General features: G+C 50.3%; 1 protein-coding gene across 1 annotated transcript in view; it reads right to left on the bottom strand.

Annotated features, from left to right (window-relative positions):
- The window catches only part of LOC142258986 (uncharacterized), an 88,381-nt gene that overhangs the window by 9,885 nt on the left and 58,916 nt on the right, over nt 1–19,580 (bottom strand). The window lies entirely within an intron of this gene.

Genomic DNA, 19,580 nt, shown 5'->3' with positions numbered 1-19,580 from the left:
CATTCCCGTGGTGTCACACGGAGTAACGTGTGATGCCACGGAAACGATGAACAACCGGCGCCATTTTAATTAAACAATTTTATGAAACCTAGCGACGAGTACACGACTCACGATATGTGAGCGATACTGCGTCACTAGGAGGTGTCACACGAGACGACAGTGTACGATGCCGGATGTGCGTCACGAAAACCGTGACCCCCGACGATGCATCGCACGATCGGTCGTCTCGTGTACAGCAGGATTAAGGCTGCTTTCACACATCCAATTTTTGCTGTCAGACACAATCCGTTGAAAAACGATTAAAACGGATCCGGCGCCGGATCCGTTTTATTCCCCAATGACTTGTATTAGCGCCGGATTGTGTCGGATGGCCTTGTGTTGCATGCGGCGTCCACCAAATCCAGCGAAATTTCTTGGTCCGGCTGCCGGAAAGGACGCAGCATGCAGCGTTTTTTGTCTCCGGCAAAAAAAAACGGACCACGATGGATCCGGCACCATCCGGCATGTTGTTATAGAAGCCTATGGGCGCCGGATCATCGCCGGCGTCGTCCGGAAAAAAACGCATTCCAGTGATGGATCCATTTTTTTAATCTGAGCATGCTCAGATGAGATGTGAATTCATTTCTGGCCTCTCTCTCTCTGTCGGTCTCTCTCCCTCTCTGTCAATCTCTCCCTCTCAACCTCTCTTTCATACTCACCGATACCGGGCACGGCGCTGCACAGCTGTCACATTGCTCTGGCGCCTTCTCATACTTTTGAAAATGCCGGCCGCTCATTATTTCATCTCGTATTCCCTACTTTCTCCGCCCACTGGCACCTATGATTGGTTGCATTCAGATGCGCCCCCACGCTGAGTGACAGCTGTCTCACTGCAACCAATCACAGCCGCCGGTGGGCGGGTCTATGTAGTGCAGTACAATAAATAAGTAAATAATTTTTAAAAAAACAGCGTGTGGTCCCCACCCCCCAATTTTGATACTAGCCAAGATAAAGCCACACGGCTGAAGGCTGGTATTCTCAGGATGGGGAGCCCCACGTTATGGGGAGCCCCCCAGCCTAAAAATATCAGTAAGCAGCCGCCCAGAATTGCCGCATCCATTAGATGCGAGTGTCCCGGGACTCTACCCGGCTCATTCCGAATTGCCCTGGTGCGGTGACAATCGGGGTAATAAGGAGTTAATGGCAGCCCATAGCTGCCACTAAGTCCTAGGTTAAACATGGCAGGCATCTATGAGACACCCCCAATTATTAACCTGTAAGCGAACGTAAATAAACACATACCCCTGAAAAAATCCTTTAATTTGAAATAAAAGACAAAAAACACCCTCTTTCACCACTTTATTAAAATCCCCAAATACCCCTCCAGGTCCAACGTAATCCACAGAGGTCCCACGACGTTTTCAGCACTGCTACATTGGAAGCTGACAGAGAGTGGCCACAGACCGTGACCGCTCTCTGTCAGCTCCACGTAGCAACTGAAGTGAGTCGTGCTGTCAGCGGTGGCATCACTCAGGTAGTGCCGGTGAGTGCGGTGATGATGGGTGCGGTAGTGCCTGCATGTGTGCGGTGATAATTGGAGAGGTAGTGCCTGTGTGTGCGCGATGATGATGGGGCGGTAGTGCCTGCGTGTGTGCGATGATGATGGGAGCGGTAGCGCCGGGGTGTGTGCGGTGATGATGGGTTCGGTAGTGCTTGCGTGTGCGGTGATGATGGGTTCGGTAGTGCTTGCGTGTGCGATGATGATGGGAGCGGTAGTGCCTGCGTTTGTGCGGTGATAATGGGAGTGGTAGTGCCTGCGTGTGTGCGGTGATGATGGGGACGGTAGTGCCTGCGTGTGTGTGGTGATGATGGGAGCGGTAGTGCCTGCGTGTGTGTGGTGATGATGGGGATGGTAGTGCCTGCGTGTGTGTGGTGATGATGGGAGCGGTAGTGCCTGCGTGTGTGCGGTGATGATAAGTGCAGTAGTGCCTGTGTGTGTGCGGTGATGATGGGTACGGTAGTGCCTGCATGTGTGTGATGATGAATGGGGTGGTAGTGCCTGCGTGTGTGCGATGATGATGGGAGCTGTAATGCCTGCGTGTGTGCGGTGATGATGGGGGCAGTAGTGCCGATGTGTGTGCGGTGATGATGGGGACGGTAGTGCCTGCGTGTGTGCGATGATGATGGGAGCTGTAATGCCTGCGTGTGTGCGGTGATGATGGGGGCGGTAGTGCCGGGTGTGCGGTGATGAAGGGAGCGATAGTGCCGGGGTGTGTGGTGATGATGGGGGCGGTAGTGTTGGGGTGTGCGGTGATGATGGGAGCGCTAGTGCCGGGGTGTGCGGTGATGATGGGAGTCGTGGTGCCGGGGTGTGCGGTGATGATGGGGACGGTAGTGCCTGCGTGTGTGTGGTGATGATGGGGGCAAAGTGCCTGCGTGTGTGTGGTGATGATAGGTGCGGTAGTGCCTGCGTGTGTGCGATGATGATGGGAGCTGTAATGCCTGCGTGTGTGCGGTGATGATGGGGGCGGTAGTGCCGGGTGTGCGGTGATGAAGGGAGCGATAGTGCCGGGGTGTGTGGTGATGATGGGGGCGGTAGTGTCGGGGTGTGCGGTGATGATGGGAGCGCTAGTGCCGGGGTGTGCGGTGATGATGGGAGTCGTGGTGCCGGGGTGTGCGGTGATGATGGGGACGGTAGTGCCTGCGTGTGTGTGGTGATGATGGGGGCAAAGTGCCTGCGTGTGTGGTGATGATAGGTGCGGTAGTGCCTGCGTGTGTGCGATGATGACGGGAGCTGTAATGCCTGCGTGTGTGCGGTGATGAAGGGAGCGGTAGTGTCGGGGTGTGCGGTGATGATGGGGGCGGTAGTGTCGGGGTGTGCGGTGATGATGGGAGCGGTAGTGCCGGGGTGTGCGGTGATGATGGGAGCGGTGGAGCCGGGGTGTGCGGTGATGATGGGGGCGGTAGTGCCGGGGTGTGCGGTGATGATGGGGGCGGTAGTGCAGGGGTGTGCGGTGATGATGGGGGCGGTAGTGCAGGGGTGTGCGGTGATGATGGGGGCGGTAGTGCAGGGGTGTGCGGTGATGATGGGAGTGGTAGTGTCGGGGTGTGTGCAGTGATGATGGGGGGCGGTAGTGCCGGGGTGTGCGGGGATGAAGGGAGCGGTAGAGCCGAGGTGTGCGGTGATGATGGGGGCGGTAGTGCCGGGTGTGCGGGGATGATGGGGCGGTAGTGCCGGGGTGTGCGGTGATAAAGGGAGCGGTAGAGCCGAGGTGTGCGGTGATGATGGGGGCGGTAGTGCCGGGGTGTGCGGTGATGATGGTGGCGGTAGTGCCGTGGTGTGCGGTGATGATGGTGGCGGTAGTGCCGGGTGTGCGGGGATGATGGGGCGGTAGTGCCGGGGTGTGCGGTGATAAAGGGGGCGGTAGTGCCGGGGTGTGCGGTGATGATGGGGGCGGTAGTGCCGGGGTGTGCGGTGATGATGGTGGCGGTAGTGCCGGGGTGTGCGGTGATGATGGTGGCGGTAGTGCCGGGGTGTGCGGTGATGAAGGGAGCGGTAGTGCCGGGGTGTGCGGTGATGAAGGGAGCGGTAGTGCCGGGGTGTGTGGTGATGATGGGGGCGGTAGTGCCGGGCTGTGTGGTGATAATGGGGGCGGTAGTGTCGGGGTGTGCGGTGATGATGGGGGTGGTAGTGCCGGGGTGTGTCGTGATAATGGGGGTGGTAGTGTCGGGGTGTGCGGTGATGATGGGGGTGGTAGTGCCGGGGTGTGCAGTGATGATGGGGGTGGTAGTGCCGGGGTGTGCAGTGATGATGGGGGCGGTAGTGTCGGGGTGTGTGGTGATGATGGGAGCGGTAGTGCTGGGGTGTGTGGTGATGATGGGGTCGTAGTGCCGGGGTGTGTGGTGATGATAGGGGTGGTAGTGCCAGGGTGTGTGGTGATGAAGGGAGCGGTAGTGCCGGGGTGTGTGGTGATGATGGGGGCAGTAGTGCTGGGGTGTGTGGTGATGATGGGGTCGTAGTGCCGGGGTGTGCGGTGATGAAGGGAGCGGTAGTGCCAGGGTGTGTGGTGATGAAGGGAGCGGTAGTGCCGGGGTGTGTGGTGAGGATGGGGGCAGTAGTGCCAGGGTGTGTGGTGATGATGGGGTCGTAGTGCCGGGGTGTGCGGTGATGAAGGGAGCGGTAGTGCCAGGGTGTGTGGTGATGAAGGAAGCGGTAGTGCCAGGGTGTGTGGTGATGATGGGGACGGTAGTGCCGGGCTGTGCGGTGATGAAGGGAGCGGTAGTGCCGGGGTGTGCGGTGATGAAGGGAGCGGTAGTGCCGGGGTGTGTGGTGATGATGGGGGCGGTAGTGCCGGGCTGTGTGGTGATAATGGGGGCGGTAGTGTCGGGGTGTGTGGTGATGATGGGGGTGGTAGTGCCGGGGTGTGCAGTGATGATGGGGGTGGTAGTGCCGGGGTGTGCGGTGATGATGGGGGTGGTAGTGCCGGGGTGTGCGGTGATGATGGGGGTGGTAGTGCCGGGGTGTGCAGTGATGATGGGGGCGGTAGTGTCGGGGTGTGTGGTGATGATGGGGGCGGTAGTGTCGGGGTGTGTGGTGATGATGGGAGCGGTAGTGCTGGGGTGTGTGGTGATGATGGGGTCGTAGTGCCGGGGTGTGTGGTGATGATAGGGGTGGTAGTGCCAGGGTGTGTGGTGATGAAGGGAGCGGTAGTGCCGGGGTGTGTGGTGATGATGGGGGCAGTAGTGCTGGGGTGTGTGGTGATGATGGGGTCGTAGTGCCGGGGTGTGCGGTGATGAAGGGAGCGGTAGTGCCAGGGTGTGTGGTGATGAAGGGAGCGGTAGTGCCGGGGTGTGTGGTGATGATGGGGGCAGTAGTGCCAGGGTGTGTGGTGATGATGGGGTCGTAGTGCCGGGGTGTGCGGTGATGAGGGGAGCGGTAGTGCCAGGGTGTGTGGTGATGAAGGAAGCGGTAGTGCCAGGGTGTGTGGTGATGATGGGGACGGTAGTGCCAGGGTGTGCGGTGATGAAGGGAGCGGTAGTGCCAGGGTGTGCGGTGATGATGAAGTCTCTCTCTCTCCCCCTTTGACATGAAAAAGAAAAAAAAACAAAAATGGATCAGTATTTTACTGGATCCATCGCATCAGTTTTAACACAATCTGCGACGGATCTGTTGCATCAGGCACAAACCGGAGTGTGCCTGATGGCAAAAAACGGATGTGTGAAAGCAGCCTAACAGCAGGTTCTAATGCCGAGCGGCTGTCAGTCACTGCGGGGGCAGGGGATATATGTGGTAATAACAGACATTTCCCTTATTTTCCCACCAGTATCGCTCAACATCAGCAATAAAAACTCGATATTGAAGTTGGTTTCTTATTTATCAGTTTCCTATTCGGGGCTGAAGATGGTTTATTATTTGGATTTTTTTTCTATTTTTCTTTTTACAGGTTTAACAAGAAACGTAAAAAATAATCATAATATAATACAATACAGCGAGGAGCCCGGATGTGAATACACTTAAAAGCTGCTACAAAAATTAGAAAACTGGCACAAAAATGGGCAGCAAAGGGCGTTTTGGAAAGGGTTAAATGACCTTGGGTCACTAATCTGACACCACCATTATATAGTGATGTCTCGCATCAAATCCAGGGCCAAGCCCGGCCCAAATGGGTTCTGGGAATCAGAACTGGCAGCAAAGTGAGCAAATAGCCAATTCACTCAGATGTGAATAAGTAGCTGGAGTTCTGTAAAGTTCTCTTCCGGCTGATGGAAATGGGTTTCTGGCATTAATTAGTAATCACAAAGGGAAAGCCGCCATTGTTCTCTGATTTCAGTCTATTCTCACATTATTATGGTTTTACCTATATAGATCAGTGATCAAAAGGCCATTTAACCCTTTCCATAACGCCCTTCGGAGCCACTTTGATGCCTATTTTTGTGCCAGATTTATCATTTTTTTGCTGCTTTCAGTGTATTCACATCCGGGCTCCGCACTGCAGGGGATTATATTGTTGTCATTTTTTATTTTTGTTCCTAAAAAACATTAAAAAAAAAAAAAAGATTTCCAAGTAAGAAACCGACTTCAGCCTCATCATGAAAGCAAAAACAATAAAGACGACGACAGTAACATGAAAATGAAGCCGAGGAAATCACGAGAAAAGATGCAACATTTACTTGAATATCCAAACAAGGAAAAAGATTTTCACAGATCTTTAACCCCTTTATGACAGCCTTACGGAATAAAATGGTGGCAGAAAAAGGTACTTATTCTGATCTGCCGTTTTAAACAGCGGCAAGAAATAAAGTGTATACCGACCCCCAGCATTGGAAAATCTCTGGGGTTTCAGACACCGAGGGTAGCTCAGACCCTGGAGATCACAATTTGGGCCGAAAAAAATAATTTATCTCCCAACTGGCATGATCAATCATGTCAGATGGGAGATACATCTCCTACCCCGGTCCCCCGATGTGGCCAAAGTGCCCCCCAGTCCCACGCCCCACCCGATCATCTAAAATGGCCGGCACGCACGCTGCGCTCATCCTCCTCCTCTGAATTCTGTCGCATCTGACATGTCAGATGTGACATCAATGTGCTCCCCATGTCCTGCCAGGTCACCCCCTGTCAATCCCCGGTCTCCTGTTACATCCTGCAGCGACGATCCCACATGATCCCCCCTCTTCCTTCTCAAAAGATCCTGGCCGCATTCGCAGAGCGGCTCTTAGCTGGCTCCCTGCTAGTAGTGACACTGAGCTTACTGTAGCTTACACTGTCGTGCTGTGGATCCATGTAGTGAGTGCAGTATCACTGTATCCACAGTCCTTACATGGAGGGTCTGCACCTCCAGAAAATGGGGGATACGTTTTCTGAGCATGCCCCCCATATTGTGGAAGGTCCAGAGTCGTCATTGGACCTCCTCTAAAATGAATTACGGCGGATCAGATTTTTTTTTCTTTTTAACATATTGGTGAAAGAGGAAATGTGTTAGGGAATGTTTTTTTCAAATTTTTTGTTTTTTTGCCTTTTTTATTTTTTCTTACTGACTAGGTTAGTGATGGCAGGTATCTGATAGACGCCGTGACATCATTAATCCCAACCCCATCAATTACCCAGTTTGCCACCGCACCCGGGCAACGGGAAGAGCCGGGGTGAATCGCAAGGATTAGTGCATTTAATGGATGCGCCACTTATGGGTGGCTGCGGCCTGCTATTTTTAGGCTGAGAAGGGCCAAATAACCATGGTTCCTCCCACCCTGAGAATACCAGACCACAGCTGTTCACTTTACCTGTGCTGGAAATCTATTTTGGGGGGGACCCCACTTTTTTTCTTAATTATTTATAAATAAATTAAAAAAAAAACAGCATGGAGAGACCTCCATTTTAGATTACCAGCTAAGGTGAAGCTGCCATCTGTGGTCTGCAGCCGTCTGCTTTACTCTAGTTTTGTTGTTTTTTTTTTTTAATTTTTTATTTATTTTTTAGGGCTACATAAAAGGTTTAACACCCTTTAGTGCCCCATGAAAGTTACTAAAGGGTGCCAGCTTAGACTATGCAGGGGGGTGGGACATTTATATGTGTTTGACGTCTATTTATCTAGCCATCTATCCATCCATCTATCCTAGCTTTCTAGGCTGTGTGCCCATGATCAGAATTTGCAGTGGTTTGGATGCAGAGTGTTTTGACTGCGTTGTTGTGCAGTACAAGCGCAATAGCGGGATGTTTAGAAATCTCCTGCCCACTGTGCTTCTTTTCTCTGCAGCATAAACTGACCAGCGGCGCGGCTTCCTGAGACGCAGGATGTCAGTTTATGCAGTGGAGATGAGAGTGTTCTTCGCAGGGGGAATAAAGTCCGCAGCGGCCTGAACCCGGATCGTGGGCACGGGCAGCTGCATTCTCGTGTGGACAACACTGGTATCTGCGCAGAAGGCTGACACTGCATCCTCACCGGATCATGGGCACAGCCTAAAAGTGAGAAATTTGGCACTACGGCAACATTTTTGTGAAGTACCTGCTCACTATATCCCTGAATAAAATCTGTGAGTGGTGTAGTGTCCAAAATGGGGTCACTGGTGGGGGATTTCTGCTGTATACTGTAGGTACCTTAGGAGCCTTGCACATGTGACATGGTATCTGCAATTTATTTCAACTTTCCCAATATTCACGTGGTGCTGCTTCCGTTCTGAGCCCTCCCATTTGTCCAAACAGAGGTTTCTGACCACATGTGAGGTATCACCGCGCTCAGGAGAAAGTGGGGAACAAAGCGTAAGGTCCACTTTTTGGTGTCAAAGTGACAGTGGTCAGAATTGCAAAAACTGGCCAAGTCATGAAGTACAAAACTGGCTTCATCCCTAAGGCTAAGTTCACATTTCCGTTGTTTTGCATCAGTCACATGCGTTGCTTGACGCATGTGACTGATGCGTTGTACAACGGATGACAAAGAAAAGAATTTCATTGTCGGACTCCGTTGTGTGTGGGGGGCGGAGTTCGGGAGGCGGAGTTCGGGGGCGGAGCTGAAGACGTCAGTGCTGCGGTCTGTATGGCTGGGGACAGGTGAGTGAGTGTGTGTCTACATGCGTGTGTTCATGCGGAGTACGGGAGGGGGCGGAGTGCGAGGGGGCGGAGCCGAGCGGGGCCATGGAGCTCAGGACGTCAGTGCCGAGGGGACTGCAGGGCTGGGGACAAGTGAGTGTGTGAGTGTGTGTGTGAGTGTACACATGCGGAGTGCGGGAGGGGGCGGAGCCGAGTGGTGAAGTGTCGGCCTCCTTGCACACTGTATCCAGGGTAAATATCGGGTAACTAAAATCAAAGCACTTTTTGCTTGGTTACCCGATATTTATCTTGGTTACCAGCATACACCGCTTAGCGCGGGCTCCCTGCACTCGTAACCACTGTAAATATCGGGTAACTAACCAAAGCGCATTGCTTCGTTACCCGATGTTTATCCTGGTTACGGGGCAAGGAGCCAGAGAGAGCATGCGCAGCAAAATCCTATGGATCGCGCTGCTCAACAAACGTTACAGGCTGCGTTGCTCCCGCCCGGCAGTCAGGTAAAAAACGACTGACCGCGATGCAGCGGATGCAACGCAGCATCATCAGTCGCAATCCGTCACTAATAGAAGTCTATGGGGAAAAACAGGATTCCTGCAAAATATTTTGCAGGATACTGTAATTCCTCAAGGCTACGGATTGTGACTGATGCAAAACAACGGAAGTGTGAACTTCGCCTAAGGGGTTAAACTGAATGTACAAACCAAAAACAGAATGAAAACGAGTCTGGAATAGCGGGAAACTGGTCCTGAACTGGTTAAAGTTGAAAATAGCCGAGACATGAAGGGGTTAATGATGATTCCCTCAAAATAATAGAGACCCTGCACCTACCTCCACCTGCAGAGCCGCACACTAGATATATAATACCCTGCACCTACCTCCACCTGCAGAGCCGCACACTAGATATATAATACCCTGCACCTACCTCCTCCTGCAGAGCCGCACACTAGATATATAATACCCTGCACCTACCTCCACCTGCAGAGCCGCACACTAGATATATAATACCCTGCACCTACCTCCACCTGCAGAGCCGCACACTAGATATATAATACCCTGCACCTACCTCCACCTGCAGAGCCGCACACTAGATATATAATACCCTGCACCTACCTCCACCTGCAGAGCCGCACACTAGATATATAATACCCTGCACCTACCTCCATCTGCAGAGCCGCACACTAGATATATAATACCCTGCACCTACCTCCACCTGCAGAGCCGCACACTAGATATATAATACCCTGCACCTACCTCCTCCTGCAGAGCCGCGCACTAGATATATAATACCCTGCACCTACCTCCTCCTGCAGAGCCGCACACTAGATATATAATACCCTGCACCTACCTCCACCTGCAGAGCCGCACACTAGATATATAATACCCTGCACCTACCTCCTCCTGCAGAGCCGCACACTAGATATATAATACCCTGCACCTACCTCCACCTGCAGAGCCGCACACTAGATATATAATACCCTGCACCTACCTCCACCTGCAGAGCCGCACACTAGATATATAATACCCTGCACCTACCTCCTCCTGCAGAGCCGCACACTAGATATATAATACCCTGCACCTACCTCCACCTGCAGAGCCGCACACTAGATATATAATACCCTGCACCTACCTCCTCCTGCAGAGCCGCACACTAGATATATAATACCCTGCACCTACCTCCTCCTGCAGAGCCGCACACTAGATATATAATACCCTGCACCTACCTCCACCTGCAGAGCCGCACACTAGATATATAATACCCTGCACCTACCTCCACCTGCAGAGCCGCACACTAGATATATAATACCCTGCACCTACCTCCACCTGCAGAGCCGCACACTAGATATATAATACCCTGCACCTACCTCCACCTGCAGAGCCGCACACTAGATATATAATACCCTGCACCTACCTCCCCCTGCAGAGCCGCGCACTAGATATATAATACCCTGCACCTACCTCCACCTGCAGAGCCGCGCACTAGATATATAATACCCTGCACCTACCTCCACCTGCAGAGCCGCGCACTAGATATATAATACCCTGCACCTACCTCCACCTGCAGAGCCGCACACTAGATATATAATACCCTGCACCTACCTCCACCTGCAGAGCCGCACACTAGATATATAATACCCTGCACCTACCTCCACCTGCAGAGCCGCACACTAGATATATAATACCCTGCACCTACCTCCACCTGCAGAGCCGCACACTAGATATATAATACCCTGCACCTACCTCCATCTGCAGAGCCGCACACTAGATATATAATACCCTGCACCTACCTCCACCTGCAGAGCCGCACACTAGATATATAATACCCTGCACCTACCTCCACCTGCAGAGCCGCACACTAGATATATAATACCCTGCACCTACCTCCTCCTGCAGAGCCGCACACTAGATATATAATACCCTGCACCTACCTCCTCCTGCAGAGCCGCACACTAGATATATAATACCCTGCACCTACCTCCACCTGCAGAGCCGCACACTAGATATATAATACCCTGCACCTACCTCCCCCTGCAGAGCCGCACACTAGATATATAATACCCTGCACCTACCTCCACCTGCAGAGCCGCACACAGATATATAATACCCTGCACCTACCTCCACCTGCAGAGCCGCACACTAGATATATAATACCCTGCACCTACCTCCACCTGCAGAGCCGCACACTAGATATATAATACCCTGCACCTACCTCCACCTGCAGAGCCGCACACTAGATATATAATACCCTGCACCTACCTCCACCTGCAGAGCCGCACACTAGATATATAATACCCTGCACCTACCTCCACCTGCAGAGCCGCACACTAGATATATAATACCCTGCACCTACCTCCACCTGCAGAGCCGCACACTAGATATATAATACCCTGCACCTACCTCCACCTGCAGAGCCGCACACTAGATATATAATACCCTGCACCTACCTCCACCTGCAGAGCCGCACACTAGATATATAATACCCTGCACCTACCTCCACCTGCAGAGCCGCACACTAGATATATAATACCCTGCACCTACCTCCACCTGCAGAGCCGCACACTAGATATATAATACCCTGCACCTACCTCCACCTGCAGAGCCGCACACTAGATATATAATACCCTGCACCTACCTCCACCTGCAGAGCCGCACACTAGATATATAATACCCTGCACCTACCTCCACCTGCAGAGCCGCACACTAGATATATGGCTGCTCTGTGCTTACAGGACCTGTGATGATGTCACATGGAGGGGAGGAGTCAGGGTCACATGGTCAGCTCCTCAGTGTATGCAGGGCTCTGCTGTGCTGGTTGTCATGGTGCTGGATGAGGGGAAGTTTATGTGTGGGGTCAGGAGGGGTTTACAGTGTGGATGTAGCAGAACCGTGTGTGTACGAGGTGTACGGAGCAGAGCCGTGTGTGTACGAGGTGTACGGAGCAGAGCCGTGTGTGTACGAGGTGTACGGAGCGGAGCCGAGTGTGTACGAGGTGTACGGAGCGGAGCCGTGTGTGTACGAGGTGTACGGAGCAGAGCCGTGTGTGTACGAGGTGTACGGAGCAGAGCCGTGTGTGTACGAGGTGTACGGAGCAGAGCCGTGTGTGTACGAGGTGTACGGAGCAGAGCCGTGTGTGTACGAGGTGTACGGAGCAGAGCCGTGTGTGTACGAGGTGTACGGAGCAGAGCCGTGTGTGTACGAGGTGTACGGAGCGGAGCCGTGTGTGTACGAGGTGTACGGAGTGGAGCCGTGTGTGTACGAGGTGTACGGAGCAGAGCCGTGTGTGTACGAGGTGTACGGAGCGGAGCCGTGTGTGTACGAGGTGTACGGAGTGGAGCCGTGTGTACGAGGTGTACGGAGAGGAGCCGTGTGTGTACGAGGTGTACGGAGCAGAGCCGTGTGTGTACGAGGTGTACGGAGCAGAGCCGTGTGTGTACGAGGTGTACGGAGTGGAGCCGTGTGTACGAGGTGTACGGAGCGGAGTCGTGTGTGTACGAGGTGTACGGAGCAGAGCCGCGTGTGTGTACGAGGTGTACGGAGCTGAGTCGTGTAGGGACTTTCCCAAAAAAGATCGTAACTGCGCCATTGGGATCCATGGTCTTGGATTCTGTCAGGGGTCACAGTGAGGTAATGGAGGCTGTAGGCAGCAGGAGACTGAAAGCCGTGGACGGACATGGAGCAAATATCCTGGAAGACCTGGGACGAGTAGCAGAGGCACTACCAGTCACAGGCATACAGCAGAAGTCCTGGAGACTGCAGACAGGCTGCAGAGGTACTGACACCCACAGGCAGACAGGTAACTGAGGTATTGGAAGTCGCAGACGTCCTGGAGACCTCAGACAGGTGCAGACATACTGGAAGCCACAGGCAGATTGTAGCTGAGGTGCTGGAGGCCACAGATAGTCTGGAGATGTTCTGGAGGCTGCAGACAGGTCGCTGTGCACAAACTAATAGTCCTAATACCAGGACACAGGTGAGTATCTTGGTAGCCTTATATAGGCCAGTTAAGCTCAGCACATGGAGCGTGTCCGGATACTTACAAAGCCCAACATGGAGCACAGGAAAGTTTAGCAGACCGGGGGAAGGGAACAGATTTTGAAGGATTCTCCTTCTCTGAACAGAAGGCCATTGTAATGCTAAACTAAATGGATGAGGATCGTAATTTGGAAGAATTGGTGGGAGATCATGATGTAAAATCTAAGGTTTCAAACCCTGATTATTATCCAGTAACATCTCGTATACCATCATTAGACATGATTCAGAATTGGGTAGAAAAGGACCTGTTGGCTCTGCACCGTTATGTCATCTGCAATAACAGTAAGGCTAAGGACACACGGCGAGTAAAACGGAGAGTGGAATGTGATAAAAAAAAAATCGCTTTCCACTCGGACCAATGTTACTCTATGGAGCAGCTCCCATGAGCACTTTTTTTCTCAGCCCTAATCGGACCGAAAAAACAATTGCAGCATTCTGTGGGTGGAATCTGATTAGCTTTCACTCGCACCCATAAAAGTCTATGGGTGCGAGAGAAACATCGCATTGCACTCGCTTCACAACGGAGTGCAGTGCGATATACACATCAGCTGACAACGGAAGAGATAGGGAGATAAGTCCCTCCCTCTCCTCCGCAGCGCCTGTCCCTCTTTCCCGCAGCTGTGCTGCGATCGCAGGATAGCATCACAGTGGCATCACACTCAGCTTACACTCCAGCAGAGTGGGAGCCAAGTGTCATGCAATGCAATCGCATTAATGCTCATGAGGCCCTAGCCTTAAAAGTTATATAATTTAACCAAAAATCAGTATAATGCCATTCGTGAACTAAAAAATAACAACTGCATCTGACCAGACCTGCAAACCACAAGGAGTGAGGGTTACCATCGTGATTTTCATGTATATAGTTAATCAAGCGGTTGGAGCCTTTTTTCGTGGTGATGGAATTATAGTGTTGTTTGAACCGTATACATATAATGGTCTAATAGTCTGTTAAAAATATATATCTTAAATATATTTTTCTTTAAATATGTGATAAGACGCATGAGTAATAAACTTCAAAAAATGTAAAAATAAATGTATTTTATATTGAGTAGAAATGGTTGACAAAAATAGAACAATTCATTAGTTCAGTTACAGAAATGAAAAATAGTATTCTTCGTTAGCTTACGTGAGGAGTTCAATAATAGTCCATTTCTTTACTAAATCAGTAGAAGTCTTATTCTTCATTCATCTTTCCCTGGATCCTGAATGGGTAAGGGCATGCTGGAGACGTGTCATCATGTGTTGCTTCATCTTGGATGGGTGGATGGTTTAGGGCTCAGCAGCTTCGACATGGGTCCTTCTGCAGGGACGATTCCCCTCTGCCTCCGGACCCTTCCCCTCCGAGAAGTGTCATGTTATATATGCAGCTGTTCAAATCCATATAGGGAGATTCTGCTGTACACATGATGTAAGCCTCCAATATAGACAGGACTGTCAGCATATATACTCAATATGTCCTAATATTCTAAGTTTAACTAGATATATTAATAATATTAAATGTTTTTTTTTTAATTAATTGTGACGGGATCCTTCTCCCATATCACACAATCAACAGAGCGAGAGATGGCTGTACAATCCAAAGAGCATTTATTCCAAGCAAATCAAATGGTCCATAACATAATCCACAAAACAGTGGGTAAAATTGTCCAGTAATGGCATAAATGTCCAGGGAATCAGTCACAATCCTCCAGCATTCCGTTTCCAGGCAAATGGGGGTTTCTCACAGTCTCTCTGGCATGCTGGCCGCAGCCTCAGCTTTTCCCTGCCAGAGGATCAATCTTCTTCCTTCTAGTTCTCAAACAGACTGACTGAATCTCCCTGATAAGCAAAGAGGTTACAGTAGGTGGACTCTAGGCCCACCTCCCCCCACACCCAGAGACGGAAGTTCCTCAAGAGGCTATAACCTTGCACTTACTTACAAACAATACAATGTACACACAAGCAGTACAAATAATGGACAATGAACCAAGCTTAACCCTTTAGTGACGGAGCTAATTTTCACCTTAATGACCAGACCAAATTTTGCAATTCTGACCAGTGTCACTTCATGAGGTTATATCTCTGGAACGCTTCAACGGATCCCGGTGATTCTGAGATTGTTTTTTCGTCACATATTGGACTTCATGTTAGTACCAAATTTAGGACAATATTTTTTGCGTTTATTTATGAAAAAAATTGAATATTGGCAAAAATTTTGAAAATTTTGCAAATTTCAACTTTTGAATTTTTATACCGTTAAACCAGAGATTTCTGTGACACAAAATAGTTAATAAATAACATTTCCCACTTGTCTACTTTACATCAGCACAATTTTGGGAACAAAATTTTTTTTCGTTAGGACGTTAGAGGGGTTCAAAGTTTATCAGCGATTTCTCATTTTTACATCAAAATTTACAAAACCAGTTTTTTAGGGACCACATCACATTTGAAGTGACTTCAATAGGCCTAGATGACAGAAAATACCCAAAAGTGACACCATTATAAAAACTGCACCCCCCAAAGTACTCAAAACCACATTCAAGAAGTTTATTAACCCTTCAGGTGCTTCACATGAACAAAAGCAATGTGGAATGAAAAAAAGCAAAAATTAAATTTTACCTAAAAATGTTGCTCTAACCCAAATTTATTCACTTTTAGAAGAAATAACACAACAAAATGGACCCCAAAACTTGTTCCCCACTTTCTTATGAGCGCGCCGATACCCCACATGTGGTCAGAAACCTCTGTTTGGACAAATGGGAGTGCTCGGAACAGAAGGAGCAATATTTGAATTTTGGAAAGCAAATTTGGCTGAAATAGATTGCGGGCACCATGTTGCATTTACAGGTCCGCTAAGGTACCTAAACAGAAGAAACCCCTCACAATTGACACCATTTTGGAAACTAGACCCCTCAAGGCTTCTATCTAGGGGTATAGTGAGCATTTTAGATCCACAGGTACTTCACAGATTTTGTTAACGTTACGTTGTCATATTGAAAATTTTAATAATTTTCTCAAAAATGTTGCTTTAGCATCAATTTTCTCACTTTTTCAAGAGGTAATTCCAAAAATGTGACCTCAAGGTTTGTTAACCACTTTTTTATGAGCGCGGTGATACCTCACATGGGGTCTGAAACCTTTGTTTGGACAAATGGGAGGGCTTGGAACGAAAGGAGCAATATTTGAATTTTGGAAAGGAAATTTGGCTGAAAAAGATTGCGGGCACCATGTCACATTTGGAGGACCCCTAAGGTACCTAAACAGCAGAAACCCCGCACAAGTGACCCCATTTTGGAAACTAGGCCCCTCAAGGAATTTATCTAGATGTTTGGTGAGTACCCTGAACCCCCAGGTGCTTCACAGAATTTTATAACGTTGAGCCATGAAAAAAAAAAAATAAAATTTTACCACAAAATTGTTATTTCAACCAGGTAGCTTTTTTTTTTACAAGAGTAAAAGGAAAAAATTCAGCATAACATTTATTGTGCAATTTCTCCTGAGTTTGGCGATACCTTATATGTGGTGGAAATCAACTGTTTGGGCGCATGGCAGGGCTCGGAAGGGAAGGAGTGCCATTTGACTGCAAAATTGGCTGGAATCAATAGCGGACGCCAGGTTGCATTTGGAGAGCCCTTGAGGTGCCTAAACAGTGGCTGTCCCCCACAAGTGACTCCATTCTGGAAACAAGACACCTCAAGGCTTTTATCTAGGTGTATAGTGAGCAGTTTGAATCCACGAATACTTCACAGAATTTGATAAGCTTAGGTTGCCATATTGAAAATTTTCATTTTTTTCACAAAAATGTTGCTTCAGCATCAAATTTCTCACTTTTTCAAGAGACAACAACAAACCGTGGACCCAACAGGTTTTTATCCAATGTCTTATGAGCACAGGGATACCCCACATGTGGCCAAAAACCTCTGTTTGGATAAATTGGAGGGCTTGGAATGGAAGGAGCACCATTTGAATTCTGGAAAAGTTGAGATAAATTGCGGGCACCATGTCACATTTGCAGGGCCCCTTGGGTACCTATACATTAGAAACCCCCCACAAGTGACCCCATTTTGGAAACTGGATTTTATTCAGGAGTATAGTAAGCATTTTGAATCCACAGGTACTTCACAAAAATGTTGCTGTAGCAACAAATGTCTCACTTTTAGGCTATGTGGCCATGATCCAGCGACACGGCGTCTAGTACACAGTGTCAGCCTTCCTGCAGAGATGTGAGTGTTGTCCACGGGAGAACGCAGCTGCCCATGCCCACGATTTGGGTTCAGGCCGCTGTGGAGCTCTATGCTACCTGCAGAGAACACTCATCTCCGCAGCATAAATTGACATGCGGAGGCTTGGGAAGCTGCACCACAGGTCAGTGTATGCTGCGGAGAAGAGAAGCACAGTGGGCATGGGATTTCTAAAAATCCTTCCACTGTGCTTCTACTGCACAACGCAGCGTTATGGACGCAGGGAAAACACTCTGCGCCCAAAACGCTGCAAACCCTGATCGTGGGCACACAGCCTAAAATGCTACAATGGATGAATGGATAGATGTCAAACAAATATAACGTCCCACCCCCTGCATATTCTAAGCTGGCGCCCTTTAGTGCCTTTCATGTGGCACTAAAGGGTGCCTAGCCTTGTATTTAGCCCCCCAAAAAATTAATAATTAAAATAAACGACGTGGGGTCCCCCCTATTTTTGATAGCCAGCTAGGGTAAAGCAGACAGCTGTAGCCTGCAAACCACAGCTGACAGCTTCACCTTGGCTGGTGATCAATTTGGAGGGCTCCCCAGGCGTTTTTAAAAAAAAAAAAAAAACGTGGGGTCCTCCCCAAATTAGATCACCAGCCAAGGTGAAGCGGACAGCTGGGGTCTGGTATTCTCAGGGTGGGAAGAGCCATGGTTATTGGACTCTTCCCAGCCTAAAAATAGCAGGCCGCAGCCGCCCCAGAAGTGGCGCATCCATTAGATGCGCCAATCCTGGCGCTTCGCTCCAGCTCATCCCGCGCCCTGGTGCGGTGGCAGACGGGGTAATATATGGGGTTGATACCAGCTGTAATGTCACCTGGCATCAAGCCCTGGGGTTAGTGATGTCACGGCATCTGAACAGATACCCGACATTACTAACCCAGTCAAGTAATAGAAAAAAATAAAGACAAAAAAAAAATTTATTTGAAAAAAAAACTCCCCGAAACATTCCTCTTTTACCAATTTATTGAAAATAAATAAATTTCGGTCGCTGTAATCCATTTTGGAGGTCCCACGCCGACTCTGGATCTTCTAGAATATGGGGGGCACGTTCAGGGAACGTATCCCCCATTTTCTGGAAGAGCAAGCTCTCCATGAGCAGTGTGGGTGCAGTAATCTGAGAATACTGCACTCACACTGCCCCGGTCCAACCTAGGGCAGAGTGACCTGCAGTAACCTCATTCTAGAATATGAGGGGCACGCTCACAGAACGTACCCCCCATTTTCTAGAACAGCAGTCTCTCCATGTGAGGAGTGTGACTGCAGATTACCGCACTCACCCTCCCCCGGTCCACAGTGGAGTAGCCTGTGCAGTAGCGACGTCAGCAGGATCCCTGCTTGCAGGGATCCAGCTGACAGCCGCTGTCTGCGCATGCGCCGTCAGCTTTCAAGAAGGAGGCGGCGTGCTGTGATCGCGGGGCCGGAGCAGGAGCACCAGCAGCCAGGTAACGTAAAACCGGGGGCTGGGGGGGGGGGGGGGGGCGACGGCGACGGCGACGGCGGGACCTGGGGACAACTTTCTGCCGCATGTGACGTGTCACATGCGGCAGAAAGTGCAGGATGAATGCGGCCGCCATCTTCCACGCTCCGGAGGGGGGAGGGGGGAGGCGGCTCTGGAGACCGGAGGGGGCTCCGGGGACCAGAGATCTCCGGTGGACCGGAGGAGGGGTCAGGGGGAGGACATTTCCCTCCGATCTGAAATGTTTGATCATTTCAGATCGGAGGGAAATGAATGCAGAGCCGGCGGCGGCGGGAGTTTTCAGCGCGCGTCGGCGCCATCTTGGATTTTCCGGAGGGGGGGTAGGGGTGGTGGGGGGACTCTCCGGTACTGGGGGCTTTGGGGGCACTAAGGGCTCATATTTATTTCTCATCTGACATGTTTGATCACGTCAGATGAGAAATAAAACAATTTTACCGGCCATTTATTTTTTTTTAATGTTGTCGCCGGTATACGGTGTATACCGGCGATCGCATTAACGGGGTCCAAAAAAAACACCCCGATTCATAATCTTGGGGGTCTCAGCTACCTCCGGTAGCTGAAACCCCCGAGATTTTTCGTCACTGGGGGGCGCTACAAGCTTTTTCCGGCCTGACGTCTCAAGACGTCGGAACAGAATAAGTACCCTGTTTTTCCGACGTCTTGAGACGTTAGGCCGTCGCTATGGGGTTAAAATAGAAATCTGTACCGCAAGATACACTTCCCCCCATATCCCACCATCACAACCTCTCCCTTCTTCTGAATAACACAGGTAGAAGAGAAGATCGGGTTTATGCCGCGCTAAAAACCACTGATGCGTGTAAAT

The sequence above is a fragment of the Anomaloglossus baeobatrachus genome (assembly GCF_048569485.1).
Source record: "Anomaloglossus baeobatrachus isolate aAnoBae1 chromosome 5 unlocalized genomic scaffold, aAnoBae1.hap1 SUPER_5_unloc_20, whole genome shotgun sequence".
In the NCBI taxonomy this organism is placed as follows: Eukaryota; Metazoa; Chordata; class Amphibia; order Anura; family Aromobatidae; genus Anomaloglossus; species Anomaloglossus baeobatrachus.
Note: the sequence above shows the minus strand (reverse complement) of the source record. Positions and strands in the feature narration are given on the sequence as shown.